Below are 16,435 nucleotides of genomic sequence, written 5' to 3'. Positions count from 1 at the left end.
GAAATCATTAGAGATAGCATGCATGTAAAGACAGGCTGAGTTTTGACAGCTGTTGCCCTGAGCTTCATGAGCTACATGGCTTACATTCAGCCTGATGGACTTAACACTAAGGATAGGAATGTTTGATTAGAAGATTCCACTCCCACACACACACACACACACACACACACACACACACATATGCTCTATTGGGAAAACAAATAACAACATGCTGCAATATATTGTATATGTTGCAAGCTTTAAATTGAGCAACACTGTGCTCTGGAGTCTGAACTCAACACCAAATGTTGGCCTTCTGAGGATTACATTTTTCTCCACAACTATCAGCTGCTTTTTAGAGACACGAGAGAGAGAGAGAGAGAGAGAGAGAGAGAGAGAGAGAGTATGTGTTTTGCTGTCCCATGTTATCTTTGGGCTTCTGTTATGTCTGCTTGAAGAGACTGTACCAACTGATACTGAAAAGCACGTCAGTGCCTCATTTCCAAATCCCCCCAGCTGTCCCACTCGTAAGCAAAAGACTCATGGACACGTTGCTTTGAATGCCAGCACCCAGCATCTCAGGGTCCATAAAAACTAACAATAGATACATGCTTGTTCACAGAGTCTCAGTTTCAAAAACAAACAATTAATATTTGGAATATACTGTATATCTTACTAACTCTCTGACTTTGACATGACTAATTCATCACTTGTTTTTAAACATGAGAACAGAGACGGGATCAGATAAATGGGGTGCAGATTCTAACAGTATACATTTCACACAGAGGGACCAGAGTTGAGCCAGCCAGACCTGGGCTAGATCTGTCAGTCTGCTGCTAATACAGGTTGCCCTCAGCTCCCAGGACAATAGCTCAAGACTCCCAGAGAGGCAGCTCCTCCGAAAATAACCCCTTGCCATCACATCAGAGCTTCTGTTGTGAGATTTACAAGCATAGTAGACGTATTGCATTCTGAAGACGAGGGTGTGAATTTTAAAAGCTGATCTATATAAATATAGGCCAATAAAAAATCTATATTTCATTTATAAGACACTTTTATCCAAAGTGACTTAGATATGTCAATTTGCTGAAGGGCACAACGGTGGAAGGCGGTAATTGAACCCACAACTGTACAGGGTACAGCATGCTAGACTAGTCCAGCAGCTTAGCCACTACGCAACCACTGTACCCTATAGGAACAATAGGAACAACTCAAATACAGTGAACATTCAGATGTAAATTCATGAAATAACCACAATCTTGAGTCACTAATAACCTGGGGTAACATTAAGATATATTATATGCACTGACTGGTATTTATAGTCCTTGTAGGATTGTATGACTGTGGATTTGAAAATGGAATATCACATTTCTGATAACTTCAGGCACAGACATTTTCTTTGGCTTTAACTCTTGACTGAAGGTCCAAGCCAATACTTGCACAACACTGCCCCCCTATGGTCACAAAAAGTAACTCATTATTTTCAAATGAGGCTCTGCAACATCAGGTGCTATAACCTAATACCGCCATGGCTATAACAAAGGACTGTCCTTTATAGTTGTTGTAGTGGTTACTGCTGGCTAATGGACACAGAAATTGTCAACAACAAATCAGTGTTTTTACTAAGACTGATCAAAGACAGAAAAGTAAAAATCTAGCCACATATGTACATTTGAATTGCAAAAAGTCATATGTTAAAATGCAAAGATAAGGAAATGCCTAGGCTAGACCAAGCCTACTATAGTAGGCTAACATATTTAACCTTATCATTGCTAACAGTGTGTGTGTGCATGTGTGTGTGTGTGTGTGTGTGTGTGTGTGTTTGTGTGAAAGAGAGAGAGAGAGAGAGAGAGAGAGAGAGAGAGAAAGAGACAGACAGACAGACAGAACTGAAAAAAAAAAAATGGAAATGGCCTGCTCATGGTCTGGTTGCTAAGCAACTCAACTGGCAATGTCTAACCTTGTTATTGGACAAAATACTTTTGTCAGCTAAAATGTCACACAACCATAATGCTGCAAGATATTAAATAAATAGGTAAAGTGGTGCGTTTAGTTATACTTCCAACATCCCAATTATTTTATTTATTTTAATTTTCATAAATAATATTTCCTGTTATTGAACTTTCCATTAAAGGGTGAAGGAACTGTCCGTGAAAATATATAAAATTGAGAGAAATTGTACTAGGCTAGTAGAATATTGCCAGCACATGTCCCTTCTTTAGCCTAGGACAGGGGTCGGCAACCTTTTTTGCCTGAAGAGCCACTTTTACCAAATGTATTTTTAATCTCAGAAGAGCCACATAAAGATGGTTACAAGAAAAAGTTTGGATATTTAACGTACAGTTACTTTCATTCAACAGAGGATTTTTTTAAATACATTTTCTACTAGTTTTAAAAGTAGGCCTAATGTGCAAGTAACTTGAAATGTAAAGTGGAATGACAAGTATAGGCCTGGCTTCCCATGTAGACTAAACACCACCCCCTATTTTCCCAGTGATCCTTTGGTATGCAAAGTAACATCATAGTTCACAACACAACTTGGAGAGCATGTGGAGAGCATTCATTCACCATTGTTTTCTAATTTTTGACGGAGGTGGCGTTTAGAGGCTTTTGCATCTGAACTCTTCCTATTTTGAAAGCCTTTTGCTCATTTGTGCCTTTCTTATGGCAAGTGCTTGAGGCATACTCCAAGGGAGAGGAGTGCAAGCATACCTCAAGAGAGTAAGTGAGTACTTATTCACGTGAGGTGAGGGCAGTGATGTTGCTGAAAGGTGCAGATGACATGGCTAACATCAGAGGGGTTGCATAGAATAATCCAGAAACGCTGCATAAATTCCAAGCTTCACCATGGAGAGGGGCGCATCCTCTTCCAACATGAAGATCAGGGCAGGAGGTGAGACCCTAGGCTGCAAGCAAGGCATTGTGGGTAGTTAATTTGGCTGTGATGAATAGAAGGAGCACCCATTAATCTGATTAGATGGAGAAGACAGGGAAGGCGTAGCCTTCACAAGGAGGAGTGGATTACTTCCTGTAACACACACAGAAATACACAGTACCTGTCCCCAAAAGGCCGATCCAGGGTCTGCCTCAATATTTTGTTCATGATACTTGAGATCATTTATGAGTTTTGTAAGGCCTGGATGAGAAGGGTTGGTGGCAAGACAGGAAGTCACCTGGGCTGAGGACTGATGACATCATTTATTCCACTGATATGTAAAAATAGATGTGTGGCTCTTTTGTGTTAGTGATGATAATAGTATTATAATATATTGATATTAATTGTTTGTTTTTTTTGGCGGAGATGGCACTTATGAAAACACATTTATGACATTGGTCTTCAGTTCACAAAAAGTCAAACTGTGCAGAGGTTCTGCTAAACAATAATCACTAAAAGGAAAATGAGATAGAACTACATTTTTTAACAGCTGCCTGCTTGCCTCATGTTCTTGTAGCCTAGTAGAAATGACCTTGACTGTTAAATGGAACATCTTGGCTTATTACTAGGCCTAATCACTAATTAGATATATGAGATTTACCAACGCAGCCCCAGCCACTTCGACAGAATGTACAATCCTTCATTCATTCAGTTGTCTCATCAATATAAAGGATGTCATGGCTGGGATGTCAGCATGACTCAACCCCTGTTCAATCAAAAAAAAAAAAAACGTTCCATCTATAATACTGTCTCGTTAGCGCCCTCCTCCCCTTTAGGATACCTCATGAACTGCATCCCCTCGAAGGGTTGATCACAGAGTGACTGCAGTTGGAGAGACAATAACTGTCTGCCACCCAGGTAGGTGAATCATATTTAATCAATATATAGCACGACTTTGAATAACGAAATATTTATATGACAAAAGTCGTATTTAGCATGTGTTTTGCTGTTCTGGTGCTAGTTCGGGCTGTTGCGACAAAATTGCGCCAGTCTCCCTTGCCAGACATGAAGCCACTAAGCGAATCTTTTTTCCCCCGTTGGGTGTGTGAGAGGTTGGGCCGAGTGACTAGCCAGTTCCTGATCGAGGAGACGGAATGTCAAATTGTGGTAAATTGGTGGACAGTACATAAATATTAAAGCAATACGCGTGGTTTATACAGAAAGTCGTATCCTGCAGGACTTGTATAGTTTTATATAACCTAACCTGGCAAATTCACAGGTGATGTTAACGTTAGGTCAGTTGATAACCACATTTCTCATCGCATGACGGTTTATTAATCTGCTTTGAATCTGCATTGAGGCTTTTCAAATTTGAGGTAAATTTACTGAAAATTTGTATTATTGATAAGTTAAGTTACCTGACCTCTTTCCTGGCTGACGTTAGTTTATGAAAGGGTCGAACCCAATGACACGAATTCTTTTGAAGATCGGTGTAGTGTCAAGCTAACGTTAATGTTAACTGTCATTGTTAAAACTGAAGGAAGGATGTTAGAAGAATTTATCATGACACTAGCAGTAATATTTACATCTATATCTCAACAGAAACAATACATATAACGTTAGATGACAAGTTTGACTGCTTATGGTCTATGCATACTAGGAGACAAAATGCATTTTCGAAGCACTTTACCCGCGAAGGAAACATGCTTTTGTGAGGGAGACTTGTGCGACACTGACTGATTGGCGGGTAACGTGGGTACGTTAATGTTCGAGAGTTCCGAATCCTAAGCTGTCTGTTCCTTTCTCTACTAACATGGGGACCATGCATTAATTCGTGGCATGAAAACTTCGGGGTTTTTTTTGTGAGTCATCGTTTGCCGTGCCCGTAGTGTTTCTGGTGCTATATTACCGTTTCGCTGCCCAGTAAGGATGGTGCTGATGTTGCCTCTGTGTTTAAAGGGACTGTGCTGGTTACACCTAACGTTAACGTTAGTTTTGCTGGTGGGACTCCTCCTAGTTTTATGTCAGAAGGCATCTGTGTAAACGGCCAGATTACACAGCCTAGACGAGCAGTAGCCAGCCAATTAGAGTTTTGTCTTTTGCATTGCATGTCATCGATTTTGTTTTGTTCCAAATCAAGTCTCATTTGCGTCATTTTGTATGTGACCAATATTTGGGTTAATTACCAAGAATAACGTTCTCTGGTAAGGACTTTGGGATTTTTATGTTACCTACACCACAGCTATTATAGATATGTGCTAGGGTGTTGCTAAGATACGTGCATATTCTGTCTGGAAGGCGATGGCCTCCCGGTGTTGTCTTTGCAGAGGGCTTTGTCTTTGTGCATATAATAAGGATGATGTCTGATACGAAATGCGAAATACAGACTGACCTTGGTGAAAATGGCTCTTATTAGTACGCAAAGTGCATGTATGAATTTTATTGGAACATCAGCGCAGAACTCTAGGACGACCCCAGGCTTTGTTCGCAAATAATTAGTTCGTAAAAGAGAAAAAATAACAGATACAAAACTGAGCACTGAGAGTGTTGCCACATTGTGAGTATATCTAAGAAGATAGTTATATCGCAGCTGTAGGCTACAGATTGTATTTGAGCCGGCAATTTTCTGGCGATATGGACACACCTTTTCCCTTTTTGCGATTGCGTTATGGATGACAGGGAAGATGAGGGTGAACAGCAAATTGGTTCCATTTATTCACCGTTTTTACTCCTCTTTTGGTGTTGTATGCCTAAAACACGCGCTTTAAGACTATGGCATATATCATAGCAATACAACGGTAAGATTGTCCATTACCGGCACGTTGCACTCCTGAGATGGAAGAGAAAAGCGCGTGCCTTCATCTCGCGCAAGTTCCTCTCCCACGCCCATATCGCGCCCCGTTTCCTTGATGCCGCATGTTAGTGTGTGACACAAGATTTCCTCGTTGACAATATAACCCACTGTTTCAACGGCGCATCTTATTGTTTGGCGATTGTTTGCCTCCGCTGGTGATTTTTGTGTTGCATTTGTGTGTGGTAAACCAATTTATGTCTTACGGGCTATTATTATGTAGTTATTTTTCACTCTGCACTATTCAATAATTGTACAGCACAGCAACCACAAACCACCAAGGATAGATCACGTTAACCCAAAAAGAATAGGCCAGGCAGCTTCATAGCCTGTCCCTTTAAGATGCTCTCCATTAAGCCTGTCGTCCTATTTCACGTTGCATAATTTAATTACTTACACCAATTAGTGGGTCCCCTTAACATTATAGAGAGAATGTTAATTGGATAAGCTGTCCCATGGTTTGTGGTTGTAGTATAGATTGGACCTGGTGCATCAATTATATTTCATGCGAGCATTCTGAACTGAAATTGAACAACATGACAGAGGAGTCATGCATACATTAGACTAGATGCCTTCAATTCTTCAGAAGTTGTTTTAATATTAACCAAAAAAGACAATTTGACCATACCTGGCTTGTCTCTGCTTGTCTCGAATATTGGCACAAGGAACCTGTGTGACAGACAGTATAAGAAAAAATGATGTTTGTGTCAGTTTGTCACAGTAAACACAATATGTTTTAGCATGAAACCAATTTTCAGCACTTTAATGAGATTGGATTGAATACTGCTTACTGCATGATTTTTATTTGCCTCAAACCACATAACAATATATCCTAAAACTGCCTAATATGAAGCACATTTCACTGCAAGTAATGCCGAGAGCCACTTCAGACACGGTGCTCCCTGCAATCTTCTATTGTTATCCTTTTTCAAGCTCACTGAGATTTCGCCTGTGGCAAGTGTGTGTACGTGTGTGTGTGTGGGAGTGTGCCAACAGTGGCTTGTGTCTATTCGTATTTGTGTGTGTGTGTGTGTGTGTGTCCTTGCTTGAAAATGTGTGTGTGAGCTAGTGTGTGTGTCTTTTCGTGTGTGTATGCCCTTGCTTGAAAATGTATGTGCAAGCTAGTGTGTGAGAGCTACTGTGTGTGTGTGTATGTGTGAGCTTGCTTATGTGAAAGTGGGTTTGTGAGTGCTAGCGTGTGTGTGTGTGTCTGAGTGTGTGCGGCGCGTGCACAAGTTCTTGGCATACAGACCTCATTTTGCTGCAGCAGTATCTTGGTGCTGCTTCTCCTCCTCACCCCCACACACCCTGCCTCAGACAGCTGCAGGCCTGTCGCTAGGGCCATGAACGGCACCCAGCAACAGATGAGTCCCTGGCAACGGGCAGCTGGACTGCAGGCAGATCCATGCACAGACCAGAGAGCAGAGCAGGGCACCGGGGATGAGTCACACGAGAGAGGGATCATAGACAGACAAGTAGAGCCCAGAGAAACACTCGTGCCTAGATAATCACACAGCATGTGCATCCAGTAATGTGTCATATTGTGTGATTTTGGTACATTTTCTAGAACTTTTCTAACAGTTTAGAAAAAAGCCTCTGCTACACTGGGCTGTATTTGTGGGGCCAGCATTTGCATCCAGTAATGTGTCATATTGTGTGATTTTGGTACATTATGTTGGTAATTTTTAAAGACCTTTTCTAATATTTTAGAAAAGCCTCCGGTACACTGGGCTATATTTGTGTGGACAGCACTGAGATTATCGGACTTTTCATTGGACTGATATCTTCATTAGAACCTCTGATATGTCCAGAGCATGTTCTTGGTTCATTTCATGTGCATCAAAATGTTCTAGAGGTATTGCTAGCTAAACCCTTTATAACTTTATAACAGAGATATGGCTTAGTTTGAAACCAGTGGTGATTTGGCCCTTTACATCGAACACCCTTGAACGAGTACGCCTGGTCCCAAGCAGTCTAAATTGCTTTATTAATACATACATACACACCAGACCTATTATGATACATTGGCCAATCTTAATGTCCTCAGCTCACAGCTTTTTTTTGTCTTCACTGGTTATCAGATGTACTTGGTCCTTCTGTGTCAGACATTTAAAAAAGGCTCCCCCCTATGGCAAATGATTCTGACCCAGATTTGGAAGGAAGCCATGCCTGATGTGGGCTGGACCCATCCCATAGTCCCATCATGTCGCTGGTTGGTTGTGCTTCAAAGTACCTCTTGCTCACAGCTGAAGAAGATGGGTATCACTGAGCCGCCATTTACCTTACATATGAGACCATGCACATCCTTGCATAGAGTCCTGTTTCCCTTGAATGGGATTACTGGCATTGCAGGTGGGGTCCAGCAATTGCCAGTGGTATTTTGGGATAACCGTCATCAGCTGATGTTGTGTAAAACTGGAATGAATTAGGCTTCAGCAAACTACTGTCTAGACCTGAAATTCTGCCATCCAATCGGAAATTAGAGGCTTTTAGCAAATAAAATAGCAAGTAGTTAAACCTGCTAGGTTTAAAATCTCCATGTTATTATAGAATATACCATCTGGTATTTATTAGTTATTGGACATTTTCTATTTTATTTTGCAAGATCAATTTCACTCTGAAATCTTATTTGTAGTCAGGCATTGATTTTCCTCTTGCAGTGGAGGCAGTGTTTAGCAGACTGCAGCCAAGAGGCGATGCAGGTGGGCTACACAGTTTCTGCAAATTTCAGCAGAACAGCCCAATAAATTAGGGCCCGTCTCATTACAGCCAAGCTGCGCCCAATTCGCCGCCGTCTTACAGAGAGGTTAAAGGTAAAACCTGCTTAGGGAATGATGCCCAGGTCTCAGGGAGAGCTGTTCATGTGTCTCTGTTTTCCTGGATCAGATTAGGAGGCTAGTCTCCCGCCGGTTGTGTCCTCTCTGATCTTCTCTGTGCCAGTTTCTCAAGGACAGTGTGCTTGCTTGCTGGTTAGACAGCAGACTGAAGAAGGCCATGATGCATGGTATGCAATGAGAGGAAATGGCTAGGTTTCATGAAATCAACCTGAGCAAGAAGGTCCAATTGCTAATCATCAGCAGACCTAAAAGCCCATGAAAATAGTGTTGATGGTCTTTGGTGATGGTGATCGAAAAAGCTTAATGCCAGTGTTGTAGGCTATAAGCACACATTTCAACAAATTCTTAATCAAATAAGACATTCAGAGAAGATGATTCCATGCGTAGCATGCGTGTCACAGCAGATCTCGGGAGTCCCAGAGGGAGCTGGCACCAGCTCGCGTTCACGCTACATTTAGCATGTAGCGCCGGCGTACAGGGCCTTGCCGGTGGTGCTCCCCAGCCCAAGGACAGCAAATACTTAGCTTTGCTATCACTAGCCATAGCCAATGCTAGTCCACCTAGGCCCAGCCCTCCGCTCTGTCAGGGGAGGGGGAAAGCTGTCCTACCAAAGGAAAGCAGGTAGAGAGAGAGAGAGAGACGGTATGAAGAATGATATAGACAAGAGAAATAGAAAAGGGGAGGGAGAAGGGAGTGGGTGGTGCAGGGAGAGAGAGTGGGGCACAGATAGAGTAGGACAGTAGAAGGAAAATGGAATGGGAGAAAGAGAGTGGGAGAGTGATTGCAGAGAGAAGAAAGAGGGAGGGAGGGAGTAGGGGAAAGGGAGGGAGACACAGAAAGGGAGAATTATAATGATTAACTAGGCAGGGGAGAAAGAGAGGAGAGGGAGTGAGGCAGAAGAGAGGAATAGGGAGAGGCAGTGTGAAACATGGAGGGAGACCGAGGGAGAGTGAGTTCAGGGGATAAACAGAGAGAACATAATAAAGGAAGGATTGGAAGAGGAGAGAGAGAGGAGAGGGTTAGGGTGAAATAATGTGTCCTGTCGCATTCTCTAATAGCAGGACAGAGGAAAGTAGGTCAGAGTCACCGATGTATCCCAGTGTGTGTGTGTGTGTGTCTGTGTGTGTGTGTGTGTGTGTGTAGATGTAGTCTTATCACTGGGTCGATAGTGACTGGCACACACACGCATAAGCACACAAGCACAGACACACACACAGCTTCCACACCGACAGTTGACTGGGACTCGATTGACGTACTGTACACACACACACAACCTAAACACACTTTACATGTAATCATACAGATGAATAAAGACACACAAACAGACATACACACACACACACACACACACACACACACATGCAAACACACACACAGAAAGAGAACCTCACAAACTCTTTTAGGCTTGCTGATGTTAGAAGCTTTCATTACACCATGGCAGCCTATCGTTTCTCCTCACCACCTCCACACACAAACTACCGGGTCTACTGCAGACAGGGCCCGCTGAGTTCAGCCAGCCATGCATAGCGTTGGTGTTAATGTTGGCATACTCCTTCCGTGCAGCGCCTGCTAGCTGATTCAAGGCCAGTTAGCATGACTCAGACCTGCCCTCTCCACCCAAACCCAACCCAACCTTACCCTCACCCTCACCCTCACCCTCACCCTCTCCTCAGTCCAGTTACATCACCAGCAGGGACCACTTACATAATTGGTCTAGCTGTAGTGGACTGGACTGGTGACAAGGCTCCGTCTGGCCTATATAAAACGCAGCTTTAAATCGTGACTGTTGGCCATTGGAAGCCACTCTGTGTAATTCGCTTGGCTCTCGAAAGTCTCTGAGCTCGCCCTGCCTGCCTACATCATGTGTGCCTGGGAGCGGTGAGAGAAGAGGAGAGGAGAGGCAGGCAGGGCGGCTCTGAGACTGATGTGATTAGCTTTGATATTTTAGCAGGAGGGGGCCTTACGACAGCCACCCAGAATAGAATGGCTGAGCCTCAGGTTGGAAATGGGGACGAAGGCCCATTATGGAAGGACAAGAGAGGTCTTGTAAGGTTCCCTTAGCGAAATATTCCCCTCTTTTGATAGAGGAGAACCAACGTAGAGGAACTACCACAGAATCACATATAATTTGTGTTTTTCTGATGGATTCAATTGAAACTTTCGACATACATTACAGTGGGACATAATGTATGGTATGGCCATAGTGGCAAAAATGTTGACTGTCAAACTGAAAAACTGAAAAGCCAATACAAAACACCAGAACTGCTAGCTTTAGTGTCCTTCACAGAGACTCCTGTCGTTGTACTGTGTACACCCCGCCGGGTTAGATACACATGATTGACAGACATATCATTGACTTCATTGACACACTCACATTCATGTTAGTTTGATTTGATATTTGGTGAATAGCAATGAGAATCAGATGAACATGATATAGCCTGGAGAGGCCCATGCTTAAGTTACTGAAGGAGCTGCTGCCATGATTTTGCACCAGACTTCATCCATATTTTATATCTTCATCATGACTACCTAAGCAGGAAGGAAAGAAGTTAACAGATGAACTCAGCCTTTGCACAGAATCCCACCCATTTTAAGGCCAGCTGATTTAAGCAGAGGTCGATGTATTCCCTGTTTGAGGTAAGAGCTCTAGCTAGCCTCAGAGTGAAATATTGGGCTTTCTCATTTTGAGAACACACTGCTGATAAAGCAGGGTTTTTAGTGATGACACGGTTTCTCTGAAGGGCTCATTTAGTTGCAGTGCCTCTGGTGGTACGGTGTGGAGATTTACGGCTGTGCTGCATTTGCCTATGTGCAGTCAGTGTGGATGCTGAGGAACAGCAGGTTGTTAGTCCTCCACAGGAAAGAACTCTGATACCCGCCACCTGTGTGCTGTCTGTGTGTGTGTGTGTATGCCTGGCCAAATAAGCATATGTGTTTGTTGATTTGTGGCTTCAGTGCCATATCACCATATATACCACCATATATAGCTTCCATATAGATACCACTGTTCCACTTTACACTATTGAACAAATTCATTCAGTTTAACTACTGTATAACTGCTTTATTTCATTGTAATTATCATGGTATTGGCAAAGTCCTCCTGGACCTAGCAACCTGCTAGAACTGACAGCAATTGCATCTTGCGGAAAAAAAAACACTGCCTCCTGGGTACTATTGCTTAAATATTTCACATAACAATCTTGCAGAATGTCATCGCAGCTCTCTTTCAGATGCCTACCCAGACAGCCCGACCCACTCGGGGTCTCTGTGTGAGATGGCTGTGAGATGGCCTGTATAAACCAAACCTACACCACAGCGGAGGCCGAGGTGCCAAATAAGTCTGTTTGGCTGTCAGAGGGAGAGAGTGATTCCTTGGAGGATCTTCAGCGTTTCATATGTGTTCTAATGGAGAGGCTTTTAAGATGTTTTATTGTGGGGGGGGGGGGGGGATATGACAAGGCTATTAGTGAACGGAGGGTGTTCCTGCTGTGTTCTGCTTTGATTTAGCAGTGGCTAATTTGTTTGTCCTAAGGGGCCTACAGTAGAGTGGTGCAGTTTATTTTGGAAACGATAGCAGTTCTGCCACAGTAGAGAATACATCATAACCACTGAAGAGGAATAAACAGACTGTAGATAATTAAGCATCAACTGTGCGCAATTAAAACTCTGAAGTTGTACAGGCAAACGTCAAATCATGCATATTACAGTGTGTCTTGACTGAGCAGTGTACATTTAACCTTTCAAAACAACCAAATGGTGTCAGAAAATGTGGACACAGTTTAGGCTAATTAAGGAACCAAAATTACAAATAGCCTAGGTCTAATTCAAACAAATGTAAGACAATAGTTTTGAGATAGATGTGAATGTTGTGTGGTCGTAGCCTTTGTTAAAGTAGGCTACAGTCCCTCCAAGTAGGATACGCAGAGCTAACTCAGAGATCTTTGATTCCGTCCCCCCGCAGTGTTCTGTGGGTCACTCTGGAATGTTCTTCACGCTCCTGACTCAGCTCAAACAACAGCAGGCTTCTGTCTAGAATGGGCAGAGTACAGCCAATCAGCTGTTAAGCTTTGCTTCAAACCATCTGCCTTTAATGGACAATTTTCTCTGCTTGAATTCAAACAGACATCTCTCTCACACATGATTCAGCTTTACACTTTTGGTTAATTGCACATGCATTCCATTAATTCTTTCACTACACCTGTAATACAGCATATTGTAAGAGAACCACATAAACTAGGCCAGTGGTTTTCAAAGTGGGGGCCGGGGCCCCCTGGGGGGCCGCGAGGGGGTGCCAGGGGGGCCTCAGCAAGTTGGAAGGAAAAATAAAAGAAACAAATAAATACATTTGAAAAATGTAAAATATACCTATTACTATGAGGGTTGTTATACAATGCCATTATAATAATTTGGCGCATATCTGAACATTATATTTTCCATGATAATGACTGGGAGTAATAGTAAAGTGATAGCTCTCTAGCAGAAAGCCCCAAATGCAATTTTTACACACTGCTCCATCGCGAAGTGCTTGTGGCTAAAATAATTATTAGGATTAGCTATGTATTTTTACATTTGCCGTAGTATTGTTATTAAACCCGTAGATGGGTTTAATAACACATCAAGGGGGTCCTTGGCCAGAACCTAGTAGTATTTGGGGGGCCTTGTCGTGGGGCCAAATAGGGCCAGTGGCCGGTTGCACAAAGCACCTTAAGTTTTTTCCCTTAAGTATGACCCTTAACACTTAATTTCTCCTCAGGTAAGGGATTTACTTAAGGGTGTTGCACAGAATACCTTAAAATGTTTCCTTAGTTAAGGAGAAACGTCAAGGGATTTACTGCACTGAAAGGGATTTTCCGGCATGAAAATTCTATAGTTTCCACGGAGATTGTTCAACAGCTGTAGCATAGCTAACTGCCTTTGCCGTGAGGCCGTTAGTTAACCCACCGAACACAGTGCTTATATCTTATCATTCATCTTACCTTAATAATATTAGCGGAAATTATCCAGGTAGCAAACATGTTATATACATGAACTGAACAATACTAGTTGGCAAGTTAGAAATGATCTTGACTGTCATCAGTGGTTTGATTATGATCATATTTCCCACCACCAGTCTGATTTCATTTTGGAAAGCTTACACTTTGAAGCTAACCAGGTTCTCCAGTTTGATACTTTGCACAGTGTGGCAAGTTGTGTAATTACTAATGGTCAGATGGGGGGGGGGGGCATAATAAAAATCATCTTTAAAATTATGCCCCCAGAGTGTAGCACTGTAGCTGCTTGGCTGCTCTAGCTGTTGGCTGCAGCAACTCAAGCTAGGTAGCATGTTTCTTTCTTTTTTTTTCCGTACCGACAGTACTCAGATCTATGTGAAAAAATGTTAAGGTCAAAGAAAAAAACGCTAAGGCAAGATTTTGTCAACTGGTTATTGGCCTGGGGTGCAAATAGGATTGTTACTGAAGCCCAGATCCTCAGAAAAGAATGCCATGACCTTGAATGAAAGTCAAAGTGCAAAGACGCTGTCTATACTGTACGCTGCACTGCAGTGTCTGTGTTTGCATATGAATGTTGATGTCACCTGTCACCATGTCTAAAGCGGTTAAGATCTGTCAGTGTGTGTTTGGGGCGATTTTTTTGGGGTCAAGTGACCAGGTCAGACTTCTTCAGAAGTCACTCACAGAACACTCATCTTGCCCAGATCTGATTTTTTCAAATCAGATTTAGACCACTTCCATATGTGGTCCTGAATCAGACCCAGGTCTGAACGGGGTCTTATATTGACCTTAAGAATTGATTGCACAATCTTGTCTCCAGTTGCTTTCTAAATTCTTGTTTTTTAAATTATTTGCGAACAAGCCTTACTTAATGACATTCCCCCACAGATAACATCAGAAGAAAGTCAGAATAGCCATCTTAGTCATTACAAACTCACAGTTGCCTGATTTATCAGATGAATATGACCCAAAGGAGAAGAACTAAGCAAAGAACAAACCAGGAACTGAGGGGGTGCCAGAACCAAGAGCCACAGAGAAGGGCCCCAGGATCCAGGCTGGATTTTTTTAAAGAAAAACATAAAAAAAAAAAACTTTAAAAAGAAAAACTAAAAAAAAGAAAACTCCCCTGTTGTTGCTACCTTGTACCCCTGGCAGGTACTACCAAGCCAGGCAGTTTTCAGGTTAGAGGCCAGTCTAAAAGCACCATTGGCAGTAGGATGATTGGATGAAGATTGGGCTTATGTATTTATCATATATATGAATGGTGTTTCTGCTTATGCAAATTAGGACATATTCAATAAGTGTGGAGCCATGTGCATATTCAAATTCATTTCAAAAGAAACTTGTGATACAATAACAGTTACTTTTCATCTATACTTTTACTATGTAAAGTGTTATTGTGGTAAGAGTAAAGGAAAAATTAAGCCTATTTGGGTGTATTTCGGGCATTTAATTAGTGTATAGCTCATTTGAATATTACAAATTTATTTTCAAAGAAACTTGTAAACACATTAATTTTCAAAGAAACTTGTAATACAAAAACTTTTACTTTTCATTGGTACTTTCATTGTGTAAAGTTTAATTTTGATAGGAGTAAAGGAAAAAAAATAACCCCATTGGGGGTGTATTGTTGCCTGGCCTTCTTGGCACACATCTCGGATTTCCTCAACTAGGATTTCTTAGGACTTTTAGTATGTTGTTCTGGACACCTCATAGAAATTATCTGCAAAAAATTCTATTACAATTAGTCTGTCGTAAAATGCTTCTTTGCCTGGACTAAAACTGAGATTTAATATCCACAGAAGGGTCAAACAGACTGGATAAAAAATAAAAGTTCAGCGCGGAAAAAAGAGGATCAGGCAGTAGCACAAAACTGAGAAGGTTAGAATTCACTAGAGGGCCAAGTTCCAAGTCCTCCTACTCTGATTATTTGATGTCAAAGTGGCGCCAAATTGAATGGGGTTCAATGGAATGGTTCAGATCCGCCATAGTGTATACGCTCTCTGAACGTTCGCCTGCCCCCTTGGTTGAATTCAGTGAACCCAGATATTCTTTAGAACGTTCATTTCCCAACATTCGTTACCTTTAAATAAGGAGTCAGTCCAGATGTGGAAGATGGAGTTGATTGAACCAGTATTCAGTAGAGTGGTGATGAGTGTGGAATGGGTGGAGCCAGATTAGGAGAGAACAGTTGTCTTGTGGACGGTTTGTGGGATCTGCCCATCTGAAGGACTGGAAATAGCTCCCATTCCTCTATTCTTCAAAGAGAGACATCGCCCTGCCACACAAAGCCTTAGTGGGCAATCAAAGTAGCCAACCTTCACCTCCCTCAAACTCTTTCCCAAACAATAAGTAATCTAACTAAGCATCTTAGTGTCTTGAAAAGCACTATACAAATTAAATGTACTATTATAACAATTATAACAAACAAACAACAACAAAAAAATGAGTGAAAGCTACAGACTAGACTTTTCGCTTTGTCATAACTTGAATGGGTTCTAGCAGTATAATTAGGGGGATTCTGCGTTCCATTTTATGGTGCTAAACTTTGGTTTATGAGTAGGTCTGGAGATAGAGCATATAGAGTAAATAGAACTGCTGTATCCTGGATATTTTTGCCCGGCGTTTTTAAATAAGTTATGATTCCTTGGAAAGGACACCCTTTTATAAGAACATGTACAGTTGCTTTGTGGTAAGGTGTGTTTTGTCAGTATGTGTGTGTGTGTTGCTGGTATGGTACTGCAGGCAGGATCACGCCATGCTGTGTGTGCCAGTGTATGTGTGTGAATCTCTGAGTCAGCAGGCCAAACTGCATCATCATGGAGATGAGCATGATGGAACAGGGGGAGGTGTCAAGGCCATAGCATCCTCCTGCACACTCCTGCTCTTTTTTCTTGTCTTT

General features: G+C 42.1%; 1 protein-coding gene across 11 annotated transcripts in view; it reads left to right on the top strand.

The window, feature by feature from the left end:
* Positions 1-3,671: 3,671 nt before the first annotated feature.
* Positions 3,672-16,435, top strand: part of maptb (microtubule-associated protein tau b) — a 52,594-nt gene continuing 39,830 nt past the window's right edge. For 2 of the 11 annotated variants that reach the window (XM_042085722.1, XM_042085721.1), the window contains exon 1: positions 4,828-5,058. The gene's annotated coding sequence lies outside the window, so the exon portion shown is untranslated. Of the gene's footprint in view, positions 3,773-3,931; positions 4,022-4,797; positions 5,059-16,435 lie in introns of those variants that run through there. The other 9 variants (XM_042085713.1, XM_042085714.1, XM_042085720.1 and 6 more) reach the window with 9 other exon arrangements.

The sequence above is a fragment of the Alosa sapidissima genome, chromosome 3 (genome assembly GCF_018492685.1).
Source record: "Alosa sapidissima isolate fAloSap1 chromosome 3, fAloSap1.pri, whole genome shotgun sequence".
Classification (NCBI taxonomy): domain Eukaryota; kingdom Metazoa; phylum Chordata; class Actinopteri; order Clupeiformes; family Clupeidae; genus Alosa; species Alosa sapidissima.
This window is presented reverse-complemented; position numbering and strand designations above follow the sequence as displayed.